A 14,377-nucleotide genomic window follows, 5' to 3' on the forward strand; every position below is an offset into this window, starting at 1 on the left:
TGGCTCTGCCAGGAAGAGTCTTTCGGGGGTGGGGGTGCTGCCTGCATCCACAAACTAGCCAACATGGGAGTCTAAAGGCCCAGTCCCCTTGCCCCAGCTTGAGACAGCTCTGAATGCTCTTCTTGGCTTCAAAGCCCCCCAGCAGGCTCCCCTGAGGTTTCTGTGGAGACTGCATCACAGGTCAGCTTCTCCCTCTGTCTAATCCTGTCCCTTGCCTTCCCTCCTCTCCCCCTCCTCCCTTCCCTCTCACAGGTGTTGCTCCAAGGGTGCTCCCTAATAAACCACCTGCTCATTCATCTCCATCTTGGAGTTGTTTTCCCAGGGAACTCAACCTGTGATGAGCAGCCCGCCTAGAAGGTACTGGGGGTTTTCACACAACCCACGCCTGCTCACCGAGTTGTAGCCAGTGTGATCCAACTGCTGCCTTTTGGTGATCATTTGCTGAAGTGGGTGTCTTTTTTCAAATTTCCCTGCCTGGAGGGGGCACCTTTGTGTAGTTCATCAGCTGGGAGGAATTACTTTTGTAATGTATCTGCCTCGTGGGTGTTCTTTGGCAATCTGCACTCAACCACCAGAAAGTATCTTTTGCCAACCCAAGCTTTCCATATCACCAGTGTGCAGGCCTATTAAGTTTGGATAAACTACAAAAAAGATAAAAATATTTGTGGGAAAAAAATCAGAGAGGAAGTGAAATAAAATGTCTTGAATTTGAGGAAAAAAATAAACTAAAAGGAAATTCCATAAGTGGTTCATCAGAGCTCAGGTCCTTGGGATTTTATTAATCTGCAAGGGAAAAATGCAAAACGGAAATCGCGCTTCAGAATTAAAGGCGACTTCTGAGGTGGCAGGAAGATGGCTGGGGAGTCCATTGCTGTTTGCTATTTAGGCACAATCAAAAAATATTTTTCAGTGCTGTGTGGCATCTCCTGGGTATTGAGACAGCTCACCACAATACTCATGGGCTCTTGGCAAACAATAGACAGGAACCAGAGAAAAGGCACCACAATTCCATCAGGGCTACTTGCATTTAATTTTAGGCCAAGTAAAAGAAACTCTAGATGGAACATCTGAAGGGTCCACATAGTAAAAATAGAAAAGTTCCTTTGTCGAGAGGACTTGGGACAGTGAGACAGGTTTGAAGATTTGCCTTGATTTGGGTGTGTTACCACCCTGAACAGATATAAGCTTTTTAAAGACAGGAGAAGTCATTTTGTATCCTTGATATATGTGGTCCAACATTTCACACATACTAGATGAGCAATAAGAACAATAAGAGCAGTAGTTTTGAATGAATGAATTCAGCTGATTTAGTCATTTAGTGTTTACTAGTTGCCCTTCATGAATTAGATCTTGGATCTACAGAGAGAGGGGACAGACTATTACACATAGAGGATAATATAGTGGGATAAACCCTGAAGTGAAGTGTGTCCAGGTCTACAACAGACTCAAAGAAGCATCTCACAGAAGGAAAATTGAGACATGTAGCAGTTTGATGAAGAACTATGTAAGTCAAGGAAGTGTGAGGCTTAGGGAACAGTGTATACAAAAGCATGGAGATTTGTGAGATCATGACATGTCTGGGGTATATTAAGTAGGTCTAATAGTTAATAGATCTAGGAGATGGAGGAATTTAAGATGAAGTTTTCAAAAAAAAATGAGAAATTGTAGAGGCAGGCTCAAGACAGATTGTGCAAACTCTTCAGTGTGATATACAGCAGGTGATGTTTCTCCTGTAGCCATCAGTTATAAACTGTACACAATTTTGTGCACAATTGTATAATGATGAACTCAATTGTATATCAGTGTAATGGACACAAAATGAAGGTGAAGAACTGTTTCTTAGCTTTTTCAAGGTAGCTATAGCCCAATAATGCAACAATGAGGATGATGATGTCCCAGCGGCAGGAAGTTTGAGCTGTCAGGCTGTTTATTATGTGATGGGATGACCTCATATCCAGACCTGGATAAGCACAAATAGTACCCTTACATGTATAGAGAACTTTCAGTCCTCAAAACTCTTCTAAATATAACAGCATTTGGATTCTTACAGAAGGCTGTGAGATGGGCAGGGGCAGAGATGTCCCAGACTTTGCAATGGGGAGTTAAACAATGTCTGTAAAATCACACAACAGTTTATGGCAGACACCTTCTTCCTGTAGAAATTTATGGTTGCCAGTAGTGACCCATCTACTGGGAAGGCAGGAGTCTGCAGGTGAACCTTTCCACACTATTTGTTCATAATCTCTATAGAAGTGTGGCCTTGACTAGCAGACCCACCGAGGAACACATCCAACCAGAAACTGTGTCAGGGTGAGGTGACCTGACATTTGGAGTGCCGAGGATGGGTGGCTTGGTGGTGCTTCGTGACCACGGATTTGCCTGTTACTGATACTCCAGGTACTAACTCTCAGCCTGTGTTAAATTTTATTGTATCTGAGCAAAACAATACAGAGTCTTCTTTAGCAAGATTCCAGAATAGGGAGATGGAGAGTGCATAATCAGTCATAGTAAAGAAAGCAATAATTCTGGGGAGGAATAACATTTTCTATGAAAAAGGGAACAGGTGGCTCCAAATTCTTCTGTTAGATTAAGAGTCTGTTTACTTGTTTGTTTTAGCACTTTGCACAAAAATGAGGGTTAGCAAAGTGAAAAAAACATAAAAATTTTATATATGTTTGGGATCACATATAAGATGAAGACTTTTATAGTTTGAGTGTTTTTTATTTTTCAAATGGAGTGTTTGCCAAAGAAATGATTGCATTTTTAAAAGTTTGGGCCAAAGATCCATAGATAGGCATATTTTAATATTCCTACAGTTTAAATGGAGAATCTTGGCATATATTTTTGCGGCTCTCCAAACCAGTCATTAACTTTACACTTACTATGTTCAGTCTTGTGTTTAGTTCATACAGAATATGTTGCCAGGATGGTTTTTTATTTTACGTTGGATGTTTGTTTTTTTTTGAAAATGGAATATACTTATAACTTAATAGTCAAGAACCAAAATTACTGTAAAACCACATTGCCACCAACATCTTAAAAATGACTCCAGAGATAACAAACAGTTTAACAGAATAAAAACACATTAAAGTTTTAAAATTATAGCTATTTCTCACAATTTAAAATGAGTTCCCATTTTATGTTTTTAAAATAGAGGTAAGGTCTTAAAGGAATACATTACTTTAAAACAAAAATAAATGTATTTTTTATTCTTGAATATAAAAGTAAACAAAAGACTTCTGTCAGAATGGCTCAATAAGTTCACATTTGAGTAATCCCTTCTATGCCAAACACATATATTGAGAAAATAAACAAGACATAGCCAGATTAGAAAACAAGATAAATAACATCATGAACAATTCTCATGAAATGGAAGACATTTGAATGTGATGAGCGGGGCTAAAGCTATGAGCTTGCTGAGCTTTCAGTTGGAACTGAAGGTTTAGCTTTGACAAGGATAATGGGAACGAAAAAGTATTTTGAAAGACAGGGAACAGGATTCAGACTCCCTTGAAATGAAAAGAGAGGGTGAGCTTTTGCAGATATGAAAGGAGGTTGAGACCTCTGCCAGAAGCTGTGGTTTAGGGAAGTTTCTGAACGAAGGAAATCCTGCTGATGTAGTCCTATGAACCAAGATGCCCTTTGGGTGGGTAGACGGATCTGCAATTCTCTCCAAAACCATCCTTGTGCAAGCTCTGTGCCTGGAGAGGTTCAGTGCAAGGCCAGTGGCACCTGAGGGAGTCAACTATGAAACCACTAAATAGGGAAGGGAGCATGGAGAAGGAAGAGAGAGAGAGAAAAATCCCACAAACAGATTCTTAAAACTTTCCACTCAAAATTATGCCTGCACACCAGAATTCCAAAATACATGCTAAGAAAAACATGTAATAAAATCAATCATTGGAACGTGAATTTTCTGAAAATGAAGTTAATTTGATCAAACCTGAGAACCTCAATAGATATTTTAAGTTACACACAGAAATACATACATACATGCAAATAGAACAGAAAGAAATGTGTTAAGAAGAAATGATTTAAAAACCAGGTAGAAATCTTGGAAATATGAAATATAATTATTAAATAAAATATTTGGTAAATGAAGTAAACTGTTACTGTTTTTACTTCAACAAAAGGAAGAGCAAACTCAAATAAAATCCATGGAATTAAACATACATCTGTGAACACAGAAATCAATGTTTATGTTGGTAAATTTTTAGTAAAAATTGACATAAAAATGACCATGTGTGTGTAAGTATGTGTGTCTGTGTACATGTGTTTAAAATGGGTAAACCATTACACGCCAGTCAGGATGGCTGCTATCCAAAAGTCTACAAGCAATAAATGCTGGAGAGGGTGTGGAGAAAAGGGAACCCTCTTACACTGTTGGTGGGGATGCAAGCTAGTACAGCCGCTATGGAGAACAGTGTGGAGATTTCTTAAAAAACTGGAAATAGAACTGCCATATGACCCAGCAATCCCACTTCTGGGCATACACACTGAGGAAATCAGATCTGAAACAGACATGTGCACCCCAATGTTCATCGCAGCACTGTTTATAATAGCCAGGACATGGAAGCAACCTAGATGCCCATCAGCAGATGAATGGATAAGGAAGCTGTGGTACATATACACCATGGAATATTACTCAGCCATTAAAAAGAATTCATTTGAATCAGTTCTAATGAGATGGATGAAACTGGAACCCATTATACAGAGTGAAGTAAGCCAGAAAGATAAAGACCAATACAGTATACTAACACATATATATGGAATTAAAAAGATGGTAACGATAACCCTGTATGCAAAACAGAAAAAGAGACACAGATGTACAGAACAGACTTTTGGACTCTGTGGGAGAAGGCGAGGGTGGGATGTTTTGAGAGAACAGCATTGAAACATGTATATTATCAAGGGTGAAACAGATCACCAGCCCAGGCTGGATGCATGAGACAAGTGCTCGGGGCTGGTGCACTGGGAAGACCCAGAGGAATCGGGTCGGGAGGGAGGTGGGAGGGGGGATTGGGATGGAGAATACATGTAAATCCATGCCTGATTCATGTCAATGTATGGCAAAAACCACTACAATATTGTAAAGTAATTACCCTCCAACTTATAAAAATAAATGGGAAAAAATATTTCACCTTTGATGTTTCTATATACACACCTATAAAAATAAAAAGCTAAATAAATTTCAAAAAAAAATGGGTAAAACTAAATTTTGGCAATATTATGGTGGTGGTGGTTTTGTAGCTCAGTCGTGTCCAACTCTTTGTGACCCCATGGACTGTAACCCACCAGGCTCCTCTGTCCATGGAATTCTCTGGGCAAGAATACTGGAGTGGGTGCCAGTTTCCTTCTCCAGAAGATCTTCCAGACCCAGAGATCGAATCCAGGTCTCCTGCACTGCAAGCAGATTTTTTACTGACTGAGCTACCAGGGAAGCCCCAACAATATTACAATAAGAAATAATGTTGAAAAAGTAACTCAAGTATGTTCAGGTGTTTCATTTGTTCACAATGAGGGTAGAATAACTCCAGGAAGAAATATTTAATTAGTTTTTAAAATATGCATACCTAATAACCACAAAAATTAAAAATGCAGCCAATAACTTTGAAAATTAATGAGGAAAAAAAGAGAATGACTGAAGGAAACTTTGCCATCCTTTTAAAGAATTATCTCTGCCTTCTGGATGAATTTATGACTAGAAAAAAGTTTTAAAGGTTATAGAAGAAATAAATTCAAATATACCAGTAAGTTTAATAAATGTAAGTGGATTCCTCACCCTCCACTAAGAATATAGAGGTTATTAGATTAGATGAAAAAAACTCAAAATCTATCTGCTTTCAAAAGTCATACTCTAAAACAGAATGATATAAAAAGTTTGAAAATAAAGGAATAGAAAAAAGATATCTTGGGCAAATATGGAAAGTAATACTGTAATTCATACACATTTAGGATTATTTTAAAACTTTAATGTGAAAATGAAAGTATTTCTGTAATCCCTTCCCTTCATATCACCAATGGTAGTTTTAGGAATAAAATAATGTTCTTCAATTCACTAAAAACCTGTACTGTATGTACCATACTATACCTTACCATATGTCATCTCACGCAGTGACGAAGATGCAATTCATTCATATTGTCTGAATTACTCAGCTCTTAATGGGCTATTTCCTAGTGACTCAGACTCTGAGGGCTAAGTTGGCAGCAGCAGTCCTGGGATCTGAGGACCTGTCAATGTCCCACCACACATCCATTCACTGAGGACACCGTACATGTGAAAGCATAATATTAGGGAACACAAAATTGTTATCCTAAAAAGAGTTATGAGGTGCAGTATTTTGCCTTACAACTGATGCGCTTCCCCCAAAGAGGAGCCTGAAGTAGAGTCTTAGATGTAGATATTTTTAAATATTCTTTGAGAGAGGTATAGGAGAGAGGTGTAGAGAAGAAAACAGGAAGCAGGAAAAAGCAATATTAGAAGGGTTAAGTTGTCCAGTTTGGGGTGATTGGTCCTCTGTCCACGACTTTGTGGTAAAGAATCTGCCTGCAATGCAGGAGATCTGGGTTTGATCCGGGGTCAGGAAAATCCCCTGGAGAACGGAATGGCAACCTACTCCAGTATTCTTGCCTGGAGAATCCCATGGACAGAGGAGCCTGGTGGACTACAGTCCATAGGCAAAGAGTCAGACACGACTGAGCAACTAACACTTTCACTTTCAAGTTGTCCAGTTTGGGGCAATTGGTCCTCTGTCACGGTCTTGTTAGAAATCTTACTAAATATATCTCAGAACAGTACTCTTATAAGACAACACAGTTGTGAGAAGCATTTATCCATTAGCTTCCATTCTCCATTAGTTACAAGAAATCCCTGGGGATAACCTCTCCTACATTTCTAGGTTGTATTTGCTCCTGTCCACATCCAGCTTTGCTGTGATGGAGAAGCCTCAGGCCATGAAGTAAGAGGTACTTGGTATGTGTCTGAGGGGAAGCACTGAAAATTATACCTCAGGAAGCTTGTCAGAGTCCCAGTGGGACTTGCAGCCTCTTCAGTGGCTGAAACAAAGGGAGGTGAGGAGGATCAGAGATTGTGTGGGGTGTTGGATACAAATCTTAATTTTGCATTTTCAGAGAGGCCATCTTCAAACAGTCTAGGCAGCAGATACAAGTCAACTGAATTAAAGTGGAGTATCACTGTGATAGATCTGATCACTGGATTATCCACCCAACTTAGACACTTAGACCTTGTTGCCTTCTATTTAAATAATGAGAACCTACAGTAATGTACACCCTGTGAGTAAACAGAAAAAACAACTTAGGAGGATGATGGAGGATTCAAGTTGGGGGTAAGAAAGAAAGTCAATCAGTGAAAAAGGTGATAGAAACTGCCAAGATTACATTAAAGCCATTTCAGAACTTCCCAGATGGTGCAGTGCTAAAGAATCTGCCTGCCAATGCAGGAGCTGCAGGAGACACGGGTTCCATCTCTGGGTCACGAAAATCCTCTTGGGGAGGAAATGGCCATCTGCTCCAATATTCTTGCTGGGATAATCCCATGGACAGAGGACCCCGGTGGGCTACAGTCCATGGGGTTGCAGAGTTAGACATGACTGAGCATACATACATGCATTTCAGAACATTTACTTTCTTGTGAGTGATTCTAGCATTGATTGTCTGAAGAAAGGATTTGATTGCGATAGTGTGCCAATAGGCATCATGCAGAGTTCGTGCACGTCATCATCTGGCTCCCTCCTGTCCAGCTCATACATGCTTGCCTTTCATTTGGCTCAGATGCTGGCCTTTGGCTGAATAAGCTATGGCAATTATAATAGCTTGGTTTCACTCAGTGGCGGTGGTAAAAATTATAGTGGTAAAAATTATGGACAGAAAATTGCCATATGGATTCTCTTTTCCTAAGAGATTGTGTAACTGACAGGCATGTAAAGGCTTTGTGACCTTTTTAGTACAATCTGGCTTTTTTCTCTAGTTCTTAATGTGGCCAGAGCACACGGGTTACCTGCACTGCAGGACTGCCGCCTCCCAGCCTGATTAGGATGAAAGAATGGTAAGAGATAGCGTTATAAATAGGAGTGATGACATGGAATAAAGGATTACTATTGTATTTTTTTTCATTTATTTTTATTAGTTGGAGGCTAATTACTTTACAATATTGTAGTGGTTTTTGTCATACATTGACATGAATCAGCCATGGATTTACATGTATCCCCCATCCTGATCCCCCCTCCCACCTCCCTCTCCCACTACTATTCAACATAGTTTTGGAAGTTTTGGCCACAGCAATCAGAGCAGAAAAAGAAGTAAAAGGAATCCAGATAGGAAAAGAAGAAGTGAAACTCTCGCTGTTTGCAGATGACATGATCCTCTACATAGAAAACCCTAAAGACTACCAGAAAATTACTAGAGCTAATCAACGAATAGAGTAAAGTTGCAGGATATAAAATTAACACACAGAAATCCCTTGCATTCCTATACACTAACAATGAGAAAACAGAAAGAGAAATTAAGGAAACAATACCATTCACCATTGCAATAAAAAGAATAAAATACTTAGGAGTATATCTACCTAAAGAAACAAAAGACCTATACATAGAAAACTGCTATTGTATTTTAACATCTGACACCAGGATTTCCCTTGGGGAAGAATCAACCTGCAAAAATATGTGGAATCCCTATAACCTGGAAAGGCTGATAGCTTTAGGGAAGAGAGAACAATGCCTCTGCATGCAGAAGAAAAGGAATTTTCTTATTTCTCTAGGTGAGGAGAGAGAGGGTCATCTGATTTCAGCTCAGTGATACTGGGCTACCTATTCAACTGCCAGTGAAATTTTTCTATCTTCCATTTGGAAAATGGAGATGTTAGCAAGTTGATCTAAGCAATTAAAATACTATCTCATTTTTTAGACTGGATAGGGTTTGAGAGATGAGAGAAGAGAAGAGAGAGAGGAACAAATGAGATGGAGAGAGGCTGAGGCCAGGTAAGGTGAAGAGGCATGAAGCTCAAACTCACAGCTGGGTTGGCCTGGGGACATTTCAAAGACAGTGATGCTTATGATTTAATTTGCAATTGTTTGTGCCTCTTATTTGTAAATGTGTTCTCCCTCGCTTCCAAACAGGCCCCAAATCTTTAGGAAAGTCTATCATGCTCTTTCTAGGGAAAGTAAAGTTTTACCCGGTGGAACTCAGAGAAGGAGCTCATTTTCTGGCTGGGTTAATACAAGGAGTAGGAGAATCAGTATCCTAAAAGGTAGAGAAGACCACAAAAACATTAACTACCTGCAAAATCAAAGGCATCTTGAGGATATCATAGGCTGGGAACTTTAGAGGTTATAGTCACCTTCTAATCTTGTCAACCTGATGCCCTGAGGTACTTCTCCTCTGCTTGTGAATATGAGGCAAAACCCCTGTACCTTTAAAGACCATGCTGTTCAACTATGACGCCATTTCATGACTTGGGCTCTTGGCTCATAGGCTTCCTTTAGATTGTCATCCTGGGGCACTTTCTAGCCATGAGGACAAGCTATCCAACACCAGGGCCTCTCAGTTCTACCACCTCCTCATCTACAATGCCTTCTCCCCGTCTCTTTACCCACCTTCCCAACCCAGAGATCGAACCTGCAGCTCCTGTGTCTCCTGCATTCCAGGTGGTTTCTTTAACCTGCTGAGCCATCAAGGAAGCTCCACTTTACCCACCACCTCAGACCTAATCACTCATAACTACCTTTAAAATCATTAATTCACATATGTAGTTTTCTGACTGGTGTCCACTCCTTTCAATCTGTCTTTCTGATTACTTACACAGGTAACATTCTTAAAATGTACTGGGAATTTTAGTGTCTAGTATGTCAGTTTTCTATGCCTTTTATATCCGGTTTCCAAGAAACCTTTCCAAACTGACCTCCTACTTTTTTCTTCCTCACACATTTTTCACTCTGACCAAAACGTAAGATTCTATGATCTTGGAGACACACTGCTTTGCCACCTCCTTGTCACTGCTCACTTGTTTTCCTGATAGTGAAATCTCTTCTCTTATATCCTCTCATCTCTTATGCTACTTAATCTTCAAAACATATATATGTTTTTGTATATGTATATACACAGATGCAAATTTTTGTGCATAAACACATGTGTATACATATACACTCAAGGTATGCTGACAGATGTTTCATGACAGACTTTCTGGGGGTAAAGTCTCATTTTATAGTGTTTTCTGGTTTCCATGATATAAATATTCCACTGTGGTCTGTCTCATGTTACCAGTTTGATGTCACAGGACGAGGGGTTGGGGAAGAGATACATATTCTCAGGTCTCTTGGGCCAGTGGGGGCTGCCTCCAGCACAGAACAATTACACACATTTATATATACATACATGTACATACACAAAACATACATGTTTACATCTCTGTATGCTTGTGTGTATTAGTATATTTGTTTAAATAGCCTGGCAACTCATATTAACTTTGTCTAGCAATTCAAACCCACTTAAAATTATCTTTGAGCTCTGAGATAAAACAATTAAAGATAGCATCATCTAAGTAGGAATTTAACTTCCTTCCACCAAAATGAAAGTGACAGCTTGAGAGAGAACAAGAGAAGAGATTGTCATATGTGCTATTTATCTTTCATCACTAAAACATTTTAATTCAGTTTTCATCATCTTCATTAAAGATAACCTATAGACAAAATAAAATATGATTGCTCCTGCTTTAATTTGGGGTTTCAACTTTCTTTTCCATCTTTAATTCATTAGAGTCAAATGTATGTCAGGTTTTCCTGTAAGATACAAGTGGAGCATGACATAAAGGAAAAATAAAATGACTGAATAGTCATAGGAATTCTGGAGAACTTTCCAATAACCTAGCCAGACACAAGAGTTACTTAACATTTAAGGATAACATTTAACAATTAAAAAAGAAAAACTTGGATAATCTTTTTAGGCTAGTTATAAAGTTTTTTCCTTTATAATTTCCTTTATAGTTTTGTGTACATTTTAAAAGTTTCTCTAAGGAAAAATGTCAGAAAAATTGAGAATGTATCTTACAGCCAAAGAACCAAATTTAAGCAAAGGTTTTCAGTTAGGAAAAACAATTACCAAGTTTATTGCTGTAACCTTCCTATTTTGGAAGGCCAATGTGTTGATTTAAGTCATTCAGGCATGAACATGTTTTAATTTCATAAGCCTTGCATTTCCCAATAAGAAGCTGGATGTGAATGGCAATTCAAATATTAAGATATCCATTGGGTCAGGTATCTTTATTTGAACCATGAGCTTTGCAAATAGAAAGTTGAACAGAAATCCAGTGTAGAATGATTTCTTTTTCTCTGCAGACATTCAGCATTTCTGGACTTCAGCCATGACATATGTGCCTATGGCTTGGAAAGTTGACTATTTAATGGTAAGTTCTGGTACTGTAACTCCCCCTGTTCAGAAAACCTCCCTAGTTCCCACTGATTAGAGCCGAGATCTCCTACTCCACTTCCCGTCCATGTGCCATGGGATCTAGCTGTGCTACAAGTCAATTATGGGTATGCTGACATAGTGATCCCCTTGGCCTTTGGGGAACTCCAGGCTGTGGCCTCTAGCCAAAGGTTGTGTCATCCACTTCCTCCAGTGTGCTGTAAAAACGTGGTTATTTTCTATGTGTGCCGTGACAGGGCAAGGGCAGACACCCTGGCCCTGGTTACAAGATCTAAACTCTTTGCATGGCATTCAAGGCCATACAATCTTGCCTTCTCTCTGAGTTGACCTCTCACAGTTCCCCTCATGTACAGCCCTTTTCATACTAACTGGACCAACCATTCTTTTTAAAACCTTCCACTTTTGCCTTCCACGCTTTGCTCTTTCCATTTTTTTTCACTTAGAATGCCTTCTTCCTCATCTACACAGTGGATCTCTTATGATTTTTTGAAAGATAGAGCCCATGCCATCTCCTCCATGAAATCTTAAGAGATCTCCCCAGCATGAATCACTTTCTCCTTCCTCTGTGCTTCTTTAGAAGTTTGATTGTTACCTTGTTACGCAGGTGTCATATTTTTCCTTGTGTTACAGTTATTCATGTGCTTGTTTCATCAGCCCTTCTAGAGTATATACCACTCAAGAGTGAAGACCATTTTGTTTATCATTGCATTCCTCCCAGTGTTTGCTGAGTCTTGGAACACTGAATAAATGCTGGTTAAATTGAATTGATGTAAATACAAAAGGGAGGATAAGATCCACTCACATTTGTTGCATTTCTGCTAACACCTTGCTGACATGCAAAATAGGATGTTGTGCGGAGTCTTCACAGTATCCCATGGAAGGCATGCAATTTTCAGATGAAGAAACTGAGGAATGGCAAGTTTGATTGCCTCCAAATGATCAGTTTTACACTGGAAAAGAGAAACTGTTGAAACTGCAGAGCATTGCCCTATTCAAGAGTCCAACAGAGAACTTGGCACTCTGATGGTTTCAAGGCTTTCACACCACCCTGACCAAGTGAATCCCCAAACAGTGGGGGGGACAGCAGGGGCTTACTGGAAGCCTGCTCAGAGGTTTGTTGCATGAACTGCCTTGGCTGGTAGAGTCCTGGCAGGAGTTCCGTTTCATGAACTTAAAAATCAATCATTCTTTCATCAACAAGGAAATCCTTCTCCCTAGAATCCAATCTGAGATGACTAGGACAAAGCGGGTAGAACAAAAGCAAAGTTTTTCTTTGCTTTGGAAAAGAATCTTCCAGTGAAGCTGAAGTAGAAAAATCAAATCAACTCTTTATATTCTAAATACTTTATTTGAGTAAATGGTTTCCCTCTGTTCTTTCTGATTACACCATGATTTTATTTATTCTGTTATGCTTGCATTTATGTTACTTATGGAAAAGAGTTTTGGAAACAGTACCCAGATTAGATGACTTAATTAGTTTATATAAATTCAACATAAGGAATTTCTGATAAGGAACATCAGTGTTCAATGTCCAATGGCACTGACTGGCCAAGACTTATGGGGAACTGGACAAGCATTTTAGTGTTGAACATTGACTTCCTCATCTCTAAAGCAAGATGGAAAATGCTGACAAAGGATCCTGGAGATGACAAATCAACAAGTCTAATTTTCTTGGAACTTTAAAAACCCTAAAAGAATCAATGATTTGGTTTGTCCTTCCACATGATTCCCAGGTGCTGTGACCTTCAGAGCTTCCCATGGGGCCAATAATGTAAGATAACCAGTGATCATAGGCACCAGCTCTACCTCTTATGTGGTGACATCACATCTAGCAGCTTGTGGGGCCTTCACAGCGACCTTGGGGAGCCGATATGCTTAGCGGCATCCCTCATTCTCTAGGAGTGAGAAGTTCATCACTCAGAAAAAAGTAGCTTGCCCAAGGTCAGAGAGCTCCAGATAAGTGGCAGATATAGGACTCAAAATCTAAGCTGGAGACTCTGTCCCAGTTCATCTCTTTAGCATATTTAATTGATTGACAGGTTGGAGGTAAGTCTGGGTGTTGGGAGATGGGTAATAAAATTTGAGAGACTACAGATAAAAGGGGCTTGATGCTAAGAGCAAACAGATCATAAAAGGAATTTCCAAACAAATGACTTCTATATTTATGTGCTTTGATGTCTACCTAAATCTGCACTTAAGTGTGGCATTTTAAAGGAGTGGAAGGAAAGGAAAATGAACAAGCATCAGGCAAATTATCAGCTGGTCCAGTAAACACTACTGCTCCAGGACAAGATGGTGCTTCACAATCCTTTGTTATATTTCCTGATTCATTTTTCAGTTTTACCAGATCTATATACTTTATTAACTTGTTTCTGAAAATGAACAAAAACTAAGGAGGCAGAGAAATATAAAGGAGATGTTAGGTTTAAGAGGGTTATTTTCACTGGAGGAAATAAAAAAGTGCAACATTTTCAAACCTAAGGAAAGTTTAGTTGCAATTTCCATTAGTAACTGTTCACCTCAAAAGGATTTAATTTTCTATTTATTGGATTTTGATGCAAGTTGAATCCCATCTTAGATCATCACTGTCCAATAGAGCTTTGTTTACTGACAGAAATGTTCAATAGTCCAGGTTGTCCATACAATATCCTCTAGCTACATATGCCTATTGAGTGACTGAGATGTGACTAGTAAGACAAAGAAACTGAAATTTTACTGTTATTTAGCTTTCATTTATTTAGTGGCATGTGGCTCACAGCCATGGTACTGAACAGAACAACTCCAGAAAGTCACACTCAGTTTGTGTTTTGTAAGCATATTGGTATAGAGAAGAGGATTTATAAAACCAGCTCTGTTTTCCTGAATGTTTCGAGGATAAGAATTCTTGTTTTTCAATTTCAAATGGACATTAAAAATCATGATAAATGTGTACTTAAGT

The sequence above is a fragment of the Cervus elaphus genome, chromosome 25 (assembly GCF_910594005.1).
Source record: "Cervus elaphus chromosome 25, mCerEla1.1, whole genome shotgun sequence".
NCBI lineage: Eukaryota > Metazoa > Chordata > Mammalia > Artiodactyla > Cervidae > Cervus > Cervus elaphus.